This window comes from Zonotrichia leucophrys, chromosome 1A (genome assembly GCF_028769735.1).
Source record: "Zonotrichia leucophrys gambelii isolate GWCS_2022_RI chromosome 1A, RI_Zleu_2.0, whole genome shotgun sequence".
Lineage (NCBI taxonomy): Eukaryota > Metazoa > Chordata > Aves > Passeriformes > Passerellidae > Zonotrichia > Zonotrichia leucophrys.
In genome coordinates this window covers 41,716,266-41,730,184 of record NC_088170.1, presented here as the reverse complement: position 1 = coordinate 41,730,184, position 13,919 = coordinate 41,716,266, and the positions used below count along the sequence as shown (strand labels likewise).

Below are 13,919 nucleotides of genomic sequence, written 5' to 3'. Positions count from 1 at the left end.
GGCTCCCTCAGCAAACCTACCCAGGATTATCATTACCATCGGAAAAAAGCCTTCCCTAAAGCCTAAATTAGATCTTCCTTGCTACAGTTTGAGTCCATAAGCTGCTGTTCTGCACACTATCATTGTGGAGAACAGATTGGTTTTTTTCTATTTGTGCTGACCTCAGAGCAAATCTGATCACTTCACTCATCTCTCACAGGTCTAGACCTTTGACTATTCTTCTCCTCATCCAAATGTTTCCTTTAGTTAGCTGATCTTTTGTTCCAAGTGCAGGTGGCACAGATTTGGGGTTTTTTTTTGGTAACACTGATTTTTAGATATGTATGAGTTGTGTTTGGTTGACTGAAGTAGCTCTTGAGTCTTGAAAACTGTCTTTTATAGACTTGGTGCTATCAGTCAAGTTGCTATTCTATTAATTTCTCATGTCCTTATTTCACAGTCTTGCTGCCCTAAGAAATCAAGCTCTTACTTTTGAAGGTCAAGGCTTCTAGGAATATTCTGATCACTTGTTTCCTTTTGAGATAAATGCTGTGTTTTCTTTCCAGTTACAAATGACAGCAGTTTATTAGCAAGTGCATCACGGTATTCGTGCTTAAAAATCATGGGCAAGTCAAGGGGAAACAGTTGAAACAATAAAACATCACATGGCCCACTAAACTCTGGATTCTCCTTCCAAGTCTATGGTAGGCATATGTTACCTGACCTGTTCCCTGTAGTATTTACTTGAATGGTTGTTTTGCTTGCCAGCCCATTTGCACAGTAATTTCTGGCCTGGCTTTTGCACTTTATAGTGTATTACCTGTGAGGTCTCTGCAAATTCTTGTTGTTGTCAACTGAGCTCTGAATCTGTGGTGCAGCTAGAAAGTTTTTAGGAGGTGAAGTGTTTAAAACCGCCCTTCTCATTGCTCCAGAAATCCTTCCCTTTTCTAAAGTAAGTAAATGCTGCTCATATTGTGTAGCTCTGAGCCTCTTTCCTGGAGAAGCAGTTCTCTTCAACCTCAGTTTCATCAGAAAAAAACCAGTTTTAGATATTTTGATTGTGATATGCCAGTTGGGGTGACCACTATTATTTAAATTCTTTGATGTTCAAAACAAACAACATCTGATAACTTTGTTGTTAGCTTTTCATTAAATGGGGCAGTAAGCCCAGAGTATTTTGTGGGATAAGAATTTATTTCTAAAGTGAATATAGGCATAATTACAAATTTTTTCCCTATATTTTTTCTCTTTTGAGTGGAGGATATTTTCACAATAAGCATACATTCAAGAATAATAGCATGTGAAGAACACATATGTGTGTCAAGTTGCACTTGAATCATTTACCAGACTATGCAGGTTATAAATGACTCCCTGTCACTCCGAAAAGCTACTTTTCTACATTCTACAATAAAATTATTCACAAGGTCACAGAACACTTGCAAATATTCACAGGATACCACTCATACAGAATGGCAGGTGAAGGAGTAATAAATAATTGCAGGGTCTTTTCTTTGCCTTGTTGTATTTGGGATTGGGACACAGCAGCTACCAGGAAAATATAAACTGAGCTAAAAATATTTGCATAAACGATTTGTTTCATGGCCATGAATGCTGAACATGCAGGAACCTGTACAGCCTCTTTGAAGATCATCTGAAGCATATAAGGGTAAATATTTAGGTCAATAATGTGCAGCCAGCAACTGGACAAGATTTAGGTTTGCTGCTCTAAGAGGCAAATGTTTAAGTGTCCTTGAAATGTGCAGATGAAAAATCTTGACTTATTTATTGTACAGATTTTCAAAGAAGTGAGGAGGTTTGCTGGGCCTTTAGAATGTCTTGTAAATCTCTTGTAATAGGGGGCTTGCCTTGCCACTTACAAAAGATAGCAGCATGTCCAGGTGCATTTATAGAGTGCCTTTATAAGGAATGAGTTCTCCCTTGGCAGAAATGAGGGAAATTTTACCTGGGCAGAGGAGTCATAGTGCTCTTCTTGTCTCTCTGTCAAGACAGACAGACAGAACTGATGTCAAAACTGACAACACACTGAGCTTGGGGAGTGTTCAAAACCCACTTGCATTCTCTGAATTTGCTTGACTAATTTGGCTACAGGTAGTGGTATTTTGGTGCTAACACAGGAGAGATGGGGCCTCCCAGACAAGTGTAGGTTCCCACTCCATCCTTGGGGGTACAGCTGAATTTTAAGTGTGATGGAGGTCCCAGGGCCTGGCTTTCCTTGCATATGGAGAGGGGGTAAGTTGGATGGAGCTCCACACACATAGTGACCCTGAAAACCAGAAGTTGCTGATGGGCAGGCAGCATTTATTGCAAACCTTTAAAAACTCTGTTATTTATCCTGATTTGGTTTTTGTAAAATTTAAAATCCAGCTCTGGGAAGCTGGTGGCTTTCAATAGATGCATTGGTTAGAGGGATGTTTGATGTTTTTTAGGTGTGATGGGGATAAATAGATAGATATGAAGAAAGTTGTCTGTGGAGAAACTTCAAAGTTTTCCTTTGTCAGAAGGAAATGTAAAAGCTGGCACTGGAATTAATCAGTATTTTTTTTTTTTTTTTTTTTTACAGTTCTCACAAGCAGACTGTCTCTGGCATGCAAGAATGGCTTGAGTATTCTTTTGGGATGCTATTTTTGTTGTTGTTTAGGAATTAAAGTTTCTGTACCTGTAACTCACTTCTAAATGTGTAATTGCAAAGAATACCATAAATTTCATTGCCTGTTGGTATTGAAGGATTGAATGTGAAGTTTTATTAACTGGAGCTCTAGCAATTTCAAAGATACCAGTTTTGCCAGAAGCTTTTCTGACAGGTCTTATTCATAATGGCCTGAATGTGTCCAAGACAGTGTGATCTATAGCTTTTAATCAGCTAATGGATTGAACATCACAGTGAAACTTGGCTATATTCAGGCAGTTTAGAACAGAAAGGATTTTGCAATTTCACAATTTTCAGTCAGGGACAAGTTTCTGAGGGAAGCAGCAGCGTCATTTCTGGCCACTCTGAATGGCAAAGCAATGCTATAATGCAGAATAAAAGGTTGTATTTAGCTCAGCTTCACCGAAGCAATTGTACTGGCCCTTGCCCTTGTCCTGGTTTAGGATTTTGGATCTTTATATGATTATGTTTTGGTCTGGCTATGGGTAAGAGCAAGTAAGGCAGAGCAGGGGGAGATTACCACAAGTAAGGGATAGATTTCCACTGTAAAGCTTTATAATATGGAGAAATAGGCATTGATTGGGATTGCCACATTTTTTCCTGGTGCTGTTGCACCAGGGAAAATGTGCTGTCAGGGAGGTCCAGCTGTGGGAGATGAGGGAATGCAGGAGGCAGGCCAGGAACGGCACCTCAGTGTTCACGTGGAGTATGGGCCCCCTGAGACCACTCAGGCAGATACACAAATACACAGGATGTCTGAAGCAATGCAGTGGAGTCTGTACAGGTCCCCTCATCAGAACTTCTTCATGTCTTAGAGCTCTTCATGTTGATTAGCGAGGTTGCATGTTTCCATATTTAGTTTTTCTGTCAACTCTCTCCTTTTGTCTTTTCATTCAAACTTCCAAGACCAGGGAAAAGAAAAAGTTTAAAAAAGCAAAGGAAAAGAAAAATCAGACAGGTTGATTTAGGTCTTGAGGAGTAGGAGTTGCTAAGGGGTAAAGAGGAGGAGTCCATTCTGCTTTGAGCAGAGTCAGAAGATGAAAATTGTCCTGTAAATATGAATTCACTGACTTTAATATGTGTGTGATGAAGGTCCCAAGCTCTGTGCCAGTAGTCACAAGGTAAGATGAACCTTTCTCTTTTTTCCCTTGCTGCTCTCCCCTTCTTTCGAAAAAATAAGTAGGGTATTGACTTCAGTATTGGCCAGCACTAGTGCAGGTGATGCCCTGGGTACAGGTGATGCTGTTTGCAGCAACACCTGGGTGTAGATTGAAGCTGGCTTTCCTACCCTTCCCAATTCTGTGCCTGTAGGGTAAAACCTTCCCTTTAAACAGTCTCAGATTTCTTAAATGTTATGTGTGGTACTTTAACCTGACATTGCACAATATTTTGGGGGTTAGATTGTTTGTTTGTTTTAAAAAAGCAAGAGAGAAGAAGTTACATTCCTTGATAATACCTTTTTTTCGACTGGATATTTTGTTGGTGGTTGTTTTTTTTGTTTTTTTTTTTTTGAGGAGAAGTTCATTAGACCCTGCAGAATAGAGTGCTGAGGTGATTGTCACAAACACAGGCCTGTCAGGCACCTGGGTATCCCAGGTCACGGGAATGGTGTGGTGTTGTTGGTGATCCTGGGAGCATCTCAACTGCCTCCCCTTTCTGCCAGGAGCAAGGTGGCTTGTGCAGGAGTCTTTTGTGGGAATGTCCCTCTCCCACCCCATCACCAGGTGTAAAGCAGGACTGAAGGTGCTGGAGAGCAATGGCAAGGGTGAAGGAAGAGGAGTGGGTTCCCAGGGTCTCCCCTCTGCTCAGCTGGGCTGTGGCAGCACAGGACAGTCCCGGGGATGAAACAGCTTTGGGGACAGGGCCGACCCTGAGCTCTGCCTCTCACACCCCTCCATTTTGTCAGGGTAATGCAGAAGAGCTTGGTGAGGAGCTGCAGTGGTGCAGAACCTCCTTGTCCCTGTCCCACTGTTGCACTGGGATGGGTACGTGAGCGGGTGTCATACAGGATTATTTTACAAGCTGTTCCTGTACAAGCTGGAACATGCTTGAGCCCTTAATTAAAATGCCCTGGTAGGGGCTGTCTGCATAGAAACAGCTTCATTTTCCCACATAAGAAAGGCTCATAGTTGAGCTTTCAGGGAGCCACCCAGAAAAAGATGGCTTTTAAAGTGTTGTGGAGGAACCCGTCTTCACATAGCATCATCTGTGGGCCAAGGTAATCTGTGCTTCAGGACTGGCCCTGCCAGCAGCAGGGCTGTACTGAGCCTCCTGTACTATATGGAGAGGCTTTTTGAAATGATGGGTGGAGAAGGAAAAAGAGCAGGAGTGAAGTCTTGTTCCACACGGGGCAGGAGTGAGTCGCAGCCCACCTTTGCTGCTGTGACTGAGGGTTTGCCTGGCCCAGGAGATACGTGACAGTGAAGTCACTGCATCTGAGCTACAGATAAAATGGGAAGGGAAAGGGGGTGGTGGGGAGAAGGTGCTATTTCATGGTTTACAAATGGGACACCCATCATCAGTGAGAGTGCCAGTATCACACTCAAAGTCTGCAGCAGATCTGACATGAACCCCCTCTGCTTTCTGCAAAATCTGTCTGTAGAGAAGAAGCAGCATTTGATGAAGTGGCTCTTAGATTTGAAATGAGAGTGAGCAAGAGTCTTTTATGGAGAAATTAAAAAATGTCCGATATCAAATTCTCTTGAGCAGAAAGGATGTGTTGCTCATTTTGATGTGCTTCCGTGGAATAAGGTCTATTGCTGTTGGTGGAATTAGTGATCAGTACTGATCTACAGCTTGATACAGCACAGAGTGAAGTAATCTTCTTCTGGGAGACACATCCCTTCTTCTGGGACAACTACTACACCTGGACTGTCTAGCCACTGTTTTCATAGTAGGCCATATATGGAAAAAGTTCTGAATATGTTTTGATTGTAGCTTATTATTGCTTGTCTCAGGAAACTTGCATCAGAAGCTCTGCAGTGTTTAGTGGTGGTGGAATTAGGTTGTGCTTGGGGATCCTCTGCTGACGGGGAGGTAGCTGAGGACCAGCTCCCACCCTGGGTACAAGGAAGCCTGGTGTCCCCACAGTGAGGGGATGCCAGGGGTGGGCCACAGGCTGAGCCCGGTGTCCTGTGGGTTGGAGTGCAGCAGGTTTGGGTGGAGCGAGCCTGCTAAAATCCCATGGTGTGAGCGGCTGGAGCTGCTGCACTCACACTGCCTCAGAGTGAAGGCCTGTCTGGGCACACAGCTGCTCCCATCATGCAGGCTCCAGCTCCTTGTTTGTAATTAGGTTTTCTAACATCCTCTTGCTAGATTCTTCCCAGCTCTGTGCGCTTCTTGGGGAGGAAGTAGCTTCCCAGAGAACCGAGGAACAACCTTGTACTGGAGCAGAGTGGGATGGAGGGCTGCAAAAAGCTGCATGGGTGCAGGCTGAGCCCAGCAAATGTGTTCCTGGCCCTTTGGCAGTGTGTTAAAAGCCTGATCATTCATCAGGAGTAGGAGGCTGGGTGTCATCTGCAGGCACTGAGGCTGTTGCATATGGGGGTGCCTGTGCTGCCTGTCTGTCATCTCTGTGCTGCAGGCAGATAGATGGATAGTGAACCCTCATCTCTCAGGTGTAGCCCTTCTCTCTGTGCATGCCACCTATGAGAGATCACACTGGCAGGCGGATAAATCTTGAATATTTGTACTTTGTGGGAGAGACTGGTCTGGAAGGTTTGTGTGTATGGCCCAAGGTTGTATCAAAGGGATTGTGCTTTCATAGAATGTTTCCACAAATGGGAATTTCAGCACGCCCCTCTCATGGACGCTCTCTGTTTGTTCCAGCTGTCCCCTCACTGTAGTCTTCAAGGGATGGTGTATTGGGGAGGTGACAGAAAATCCAGTACTGTGGGAAGTTAGCAGGGGTGGGGTTTGTGCTAGGGTTAAGGGATAGCTGGACTTTTCTTTACCATTCATTTAACTGAAACTCATTTAACACCAAGTGCTTTCCCTCATCAAGATAAATGAGCTCTAGATGTACCTTTCCCAGCTCTATTTTTTTGCATATGGAGGCCTTGTTATTATCCTTGAGCAGCTGTGGGTCTATCTTAGTGTGCATGTGGTTTGCTGACCATCTGCCAGCATAGCTGGGTTTGGGGGTACCAGGGGAGGGTTTTAGGTGGATTTTTCTGATTGATTCAGGTCACAGGTGTGTAACTCCCCACCATTTTTAATGGGAAGATGGTGCCTAAAATGTCTGCTTGGAAATGGAGTGGCAGGATCACGGAGTGCTGGGGAAATCTCCAGGGAGTCCCAGGAAAGCACCATGGGTGGTGAGCAGAGTTGTATGGCCTGTCCCTTTGGGTAAGGGCAGGGTTGGGCTTCAGTAGATGGTTGTGGGTGATCCCAGACTGCCTGTTCAATGTTCAGCGCAAGCACCAGGATTTGTCCCATTTAAGTTCAGGTACTTGATCACAGCTTTGGAAGGAGGAAGTGAATTTTCTATCGCCAGCTCTGAGAGAAGCAGCAGGGTTCAGGTCTGTATCTGGAAATGGTTTTATCTAGCCTTTGTCCTGCCACAGAGAGTCTCTTCCTCGGAAGAAGATGCTCTCCAGGGAAACCATGGCTGTGGTGGAGCAGGTGCCTTGGGCTCTACCCTGCAGATGGCAGAGGGACTGTGGTGGATGTGTTTTCAGGTTGCTCCCCTCCCTCAGAGCTTGGGAGGAAGACAGAAGCTTGAGCCTGGCAGAGGTAGGAAGAGCAATTATTGGAAGTACAGTTAATCTTTCTTTAATTAGAAGACATGCTAAATTAAAAGGCCCAGGAGTGATCTCACAGATGTTGGCTTACTGAGAGATAATAATTGGTGTAAGAATCAAATGTTTTGCTAAGCTTTGGATCTGCATTTGATAGCATTGTTATGCTTTTACGTACTTAGTTTAAACTGAGAGAAACTTGACCCAAATAGAGAGCTCAAGCTTTGTTTTCTGTCTTCTTCAGGACTCATTGGATAGGTTTACTTAAACATTAATGATAAAGTGATCATAACAAGAAGAAATGTCGTGATCCTCTATTGTTTGTATGCTTGGAGAAAATAGCAACTAGCTATAGAAATCTCTGAAGAATAAATCTCTCTCATGGCAACTGTGGGCTTAAACTTCTGACAGCAGCATTTCTGTGTAAATTTCCAGCAGGATAAATCCAGGCTGTGAGAGGCAGGATGTTGTTTGCGTAGAACAGACAGCCCCTTGCTTTGGGCATCAAATAGCAGAGACGCCCCAGCTCTGCTCAGCAGCAGTCAGGAAAATCTGCCATCTCCTTTTAAAAGTACACCAAGAAGTTTTTCTCATTTTATTCTGGGGTGGTTTAGAAAATTCCTCTGCTGCTTTGGAGGTGAGGACTGGCTGTTAAACCTAGGCTTTGTCAGTCCTGCAGGACAAGTTGCTGTTGGAGTCCTTCTCCACACTCCTTGCTGCAGGACCCCAGGGTATCTCTGAGTTTATCAGAATGTGGTGTGGGGCATCACCCTTCATGAGCATACAGCAAAAGGCAAACACTGGATCCTGGTTGGAGACTTTCTTTCATAAATAAAATTTTAAGCCGCCAGTTTTTCGGGGGTGTGGCATAGGACCTGTACTTCCCTTATAGTCAGTAGGCAGCATCCACTCTTGCTTTATGGAGTGTCAGTGTTGGTGAGACCATACCTTAATCAAAAAAAAATCTTCTTTAATGCATAGAGGAGATTCTGTGGGTATCCTTAGATGAAATAGGAGAAGCACTTCCATTTCTGTTGAGGGAGAAGCACAAAGGTGGAGAGCATGATGGTGTTCATGTATGGAGATCACTCAGCATGCTGGATGTGCCTTCAGCCTGGGTGTTCTGCAGAGGTAGAACTTGTGGCACATGAGAAAGAAGCTTGTGGATTTTTATGGGCCTTTGAATTTTGACTTGAGAGTGCTTTCTATGACAGTCTAAATCTGAGCAATGGCATTATAATGAGCAAAGATAATAATGGAAATTTTATTGATGGTAGACATAGTTACAAGGAAGTAACTAAAAGTTGATTTCTTTTGAAATCAACTTTTCAGTATAGTAACTTATTTAACCCAGTGCTTTTCTGACTTAAACCTGGTTCATACTAATGTTTACATCCACTGTGATGGAATTATTCCCGGTTTACTTTGGTAAGTGAAAGGAAAATCGATTGCAGTGTATTGACCTTGAAATGCACTAATTACTTGCTGCCTTGAGCTGGGTGTAGTGAAGGGCTGCTCTCAGTGTCCCACAGAACTTGCTTCTTCACTCCTCCTTTTTGCAGCAGCCATGGGTATTGGTGGTCTAACTGCTAAACCAAAGTGTTCCTGCCCCTTCAGATGAAAGTTCTTGACCCAGAGCTTTTCTTTTGGTAGTTGGCATTGTGGCAAAGGGCAGTGGCTGTTTTCACAGGCATTGACATGGCCAGGTCCCACATCCCAGCGAAAAGTCTGGGAGATGCTGTTGGCATCTTGCATTTGCTGTGCAGCCCCCAAGAGGAGAGTCCTGGCAGAGCCTAGAGCCAGGGCAGGAGATGGGTGAGTGGGGCCTGAGTGGCCCCACAGCTGCCACAGTGTGCAACTGGGAGACTGTGGGGTTCCCAGAGCCTTGTCCTGCCTCAGAAACACCAGCCAGTTGTTCACCTCTGGCCAGCACATGCATGTCCCTTGCCTTCTCCCCCATCCACCTTTTTAGCTTTAACCAGGGAGAGGGAGAATATCTGACAGTTTAGGTTTTATTTATTTTGGAGTTGCTCTTAATCTCCCACAAGTGTGAAGTGAAACTTGAAGTTGTATCCAGTGTTACATAAATAGTTAACCCTTCTCTCACATGCCTGTTCTTCTGTGTATTATAGCTTCAGGTCACAAAAGGGTGTTTTTTCTCTCCATGTTTAGAGTCTTATGGACTGGCTCAGACATGAGATTAGATACAAGTATCAAGAGATCAAAACATCAATCCAGTAAAGCACTTACATTTAATCCTGGGCCTCCCCTTGACAATAACAAAATTTCTTGTGTTGGGGCTAGTATCAGTGTTTACTATCTGAAATGTAAGTGCATACTTCTGTGCTTGGCTGAATCAGTGCCCAATTTTATATGTATGTAGTGGAAGGGAAGAGCGCTTCTGGCCAAAGGGCAAATACTGCAGATGCCATTTTATCTCATCTGTATGCTCACACAGCTTTACATGTGTGTGGTCAGGTGGTTCTGACAGCAGCACAGGACCCTGCTCTGGATGGTTTGGAGCTGCTCTGCTGGCTGGTGGGAGCCGTGCACCTCACCAGGTGCATTTGTTTTTGCATTGCCTCCTGCTGTGGTGACAGATCCAAGGTGCCTGGTAAAACTATTGCAACGAATAAATGGCAGCTTCTTCTAAAAAGCCTTCAAGAAAAACTGTGACCAGTAACAGCACAACCTTTAGAACAAGAGCCACATTCACCTTGTGTTTACAGCAAAGGCTGCTTGGCTATCTGGAACGTGTGTCTTCCCTTTTCATCTCAAACACAAGAAGTCCTTTTTGTGTGTCAGTTGAGAAAGAAAACCACAGAAGTTTCCTCTTCTTTCACTGTACTGTGCCCAAAACACTCTTTCAGGAAGTGCTTGTTCCTGCCTGAGAAGTGCTGGAAGCTCTGTTGTTTGTAGCACAAAACACATGAGGCTAGATAATTTTGCAAGCTGTCTTAATGCAACCCTCAGTAGTCTTAAAGTGAGGCTAAATAGTGCCAAGTAGCTGACAATAGTAATTTAAAGAAGACATGCCAATAAGCAAGTTTTTCATCAAAACTCATTAAGCTCATTAAATATTGTTACTCCTGCTACTTTTAGATATGACAGCTTGCAACTTCTGGCTATTTGTGTAATTTGTACAGCCTTGTTGTAGCCATTTAGAACATTTGTTACCTACATTTGTGTTTACAGCTTTTTCCTTGCATTTCCTTGGGAGGACAGTGCAGGCTTTGAAGAAAAGAATTAGCTGGTGAATCAATCTATTTTCTCTAGTGGTCAAAAACCATTTATCTGACTTTTGACTAAAGCTCTGACTCTCCATTAGTTTTATTTTAAGGTCTTGCAGCATTTTTTGTTCAGTGAGAAGTCTTGTATTCAGTAGCATAAACCAGACATCTCCTTCTGCAGTCAGCCATGGACTCCGATTGATTGTTTGTATGAAGTTTTGTGCAAATGTCAACATAACTTTGCTGGTCCATGACTGATGATGATTGATGTGTTTTGACACACTGTATTTGTTCATAATTCATGAACTTGCTTTTCTGCCTGGGTTTATAAGTGGCCAGCGTTTACAGCTGTGTAAATCAAGGTGGCACTTGAGCAGTCACAGTCCCTGTTGACCTGAGACTCCTTTTGATAAAGACAAGTTAAGATTGTCTCATCTCATTTACAGATGTGGCGTTTGCATTGCTGTGGGGCAGGAAAAGGTGCTTGTGGTAGAGATGTGGTTTGTAATTGCTCATCTCCTTGGGTTTGAATTTGTACCCAGTTCAAGTGGCAGAGCAGCTGAAGCTGGGGTTGAGTGTGGGTGCTAACAGGCAGTGTTCTGCCAGCCTCTGCTTTCCAGCAGATCTGCAGCATGTTTTATACACAGGCTATACACAGGGAGGCTCAGCAGTGAAAGAAAGGTTTTGCATTACACAGCCTATTTCTACTCTCATTTTCATTGCTAATGAAAATGCTGATTGTAAGCTCTGTTTTTTTGCAGAGTTTTCTTGCTTTTAACCCAGCTAGTGACCTTCAGAGTGCCCTAATCCAGACATTATGGTCTCTGGACAATATTCTGGCCAAATTACTCATCATGGCAGTAGAGTCCCCAAAAGGCTTTAAATGATGCATTAAGCAATGCAGTAGCATCTGCCACATGTGGTTCCTCTTCTCGGGGATGTTTGTGTACAGACAGCTCTGTGTTTTGCTTTGTGCTTTGGAGGGATGGGGATGAGTTTGTGCCTGTGAGTGAGTGAGACAGAAGTGCACATCACCTGTATGCATGTGGCTGGTCGTAAAGAGGTGCACGGGGTGTCAGAGCTGCAGCCTTGGCCTGGTAAAGACTTCAGACCCCCATGGTGCAAACAGCAACACGTGGTTCATGGAGCACCTTAAGTGTCTCCCTGGATGACAGCCTGATGACTCAGCACCTACTGTGTCTGAGCCCCAGGAACACAGGTGAGGAGACTGTGGGTGCTGAAAGTGGTGGAGATACAGAAGTTTCTTGTGCAGCACATGGCAAGCAGTGTACATGACAAAGAGTCAGCAGACATTTGGAGCAAGGGCTCCATTCTGTAGAAGTTTAATGCTGTGGGCAGCCCTGCAGGAGCCTGTTGGGCTGCTCACTGGATGGTACCAGAGCAAGAGGAATCATCTGGAGTGGAGGGGGGAGCACAGCCCCCCTTGCCTGTGCACCTGGCCATGCAGCATGAGTCCCATGTTTAGTGTGTGACAGAGCTGGGAAGAAAAAAGCTGCTGAAACCATCCCAGCTTTTGCTCTCGTCACATGTAGGAAAGTTGATGTGACAGTGACAGCGTGCATTACCCTCCTGGGTGCATGCATTTACCTCTAGGGTGACCTCTCTGTGACATTGTGAAGGCTGCATTGCCTTTCTGTGACCACGAGAAGGGCTGCACAACGCCCTGGGAGATGTGGGTGCTTGTGCCATGCATAGAACAGCTACACCTCTGTGTAGACAGCTTGCTATAAATATGTAGTCTTGTCTGCAAATACCTCTTGAAGCACTGTTATCTTAATCAGCAGGGAGGTTAATAGCAGTGAAAATACTTGGCCTGAAAGAAAAGGAAGTTGCAATCTTCTGTACATCAGTAAATTCATGCCAAAATTACTGCAGAATTTAAATATGTCTTTAATGACAGAGAGATATTTGCGAAGATTAACACTTGCCTTAGCAAATTCAGACCTGGAGCATGAGTGGCTTTTACTTGAACTGTACATGTTTGTGATGCTGGGTTAAATAGCTGGGGTTTTGACCCGTAACTGGGGAGTCACAGAATGGTTTGGTTTGGAAGGGACCTAGTTCTAGTTCTGACACACCTGCCAGGGCAGGGACACCTTCCACTAGACCAGGTTGCCCAGACCCCCATCCAGCCTGGCCTTGAACACATTCTAGCATGGGGCATCCACATTTCCTCTGCACAACCTGTTTCAGTGTCTCACCAATAACACTGAAAATAGTCTGTATACAGCTGGGCCTTGGGGTAGTGTGACTATCACTGATTTTACTGTATTATCCACAAGGTTTTGCTGCTGCTGGTTGCATTATGTTAGGAACATTTCTTGCATTCAGAAAGACTGTCTCCCTTCTTTGCAAGCCCAGTATCTTGGGGGCAGATGTGGGGTGAGAGAAGACTGGAGGCTGGACATTGTCACAGCTGCTTTGTCTCAGGCCCCATGAGGAGTTGGTAGAAGTGGATCCCAGGCTTTTCCATTTCAGGCTACTGCCTGAATACTGAGGTGACATTTATTAATGACAAAGCAAAATGTAATAGTTCAGGGAAAAGCATGACATCTCTAACACTGACAGGTGCATTGGAGTAGTTTTTGGGATCCAGGGCTTGGTATTTCCTTCAGTATAAAAAACCTGAGTGGATTCCTTGCTGAGATTAACACCTCTAAATCAAACATGTGGACAGCAGGAAAAAATAAAGATTGCCAATTATTTTTGCTAAGATTAACACCTCCAAATCAACTTGGTGTAGAGCAGGAAAAAGATACAGGATATGCAATTATTCTAGAATGGAAACGATATTTCAAATCCTATTTGAATTTGGAACAGCATTCAAATAATCAGTGGGGTGTTTCTGTTTTTCTGCAGCCCTCCTGAAGAGCAAGGAACAGCAAAACAACCCCGTGTCAAGGTTTAAGGTAGTACAAACCTCTGGGTCAGTAGGTCTGACTGACAGAAACCTGAGTTCAGTCCCAGCAGCAGTGGATATTGAGAAAGGCCTGTAAGGGGCTGCAATGCAGAAATGTCTAGGGGGAGAGGGCAAAAAAGAGCTGTATTTCTTGGATTTTTTTAGCCAAGGGAGATGGAAATACTTTTATAAGGTTACAACATGCTCCCCAGGATTCAAACTTCAGAAAATCATTAACCTCTTGAAAGAAAACTCAAGGTAGCTCCATGAAGAGCTGGAAGAGAAAAGACCAAAGAAAATGTTTAACTCTATCTAGAAGTGCAGTTTTTTCTGCAAGGGCCATCAGGTTGACCTGTCTCCTCCTTTATCTTGGTGAGGTGGCC

The 13,919-nt window shown here is 44.1% G+C and overlaps 1 protein-coding gene across 6 annotated transcripts in view; it reads left to right on the top strand.

Moving 5' to 3' along the window:
* ABTB3 (ankyrin repeat and BTB domain containing 3) overlaps nucleotides 1-13,919 on the top strand; it is a 162,746-nt gene that overhangs the window by 54,053 nt on the left and 94,774 nt on the right. The gene's annotated exons all lie outside the window — the stretch shown is intronic.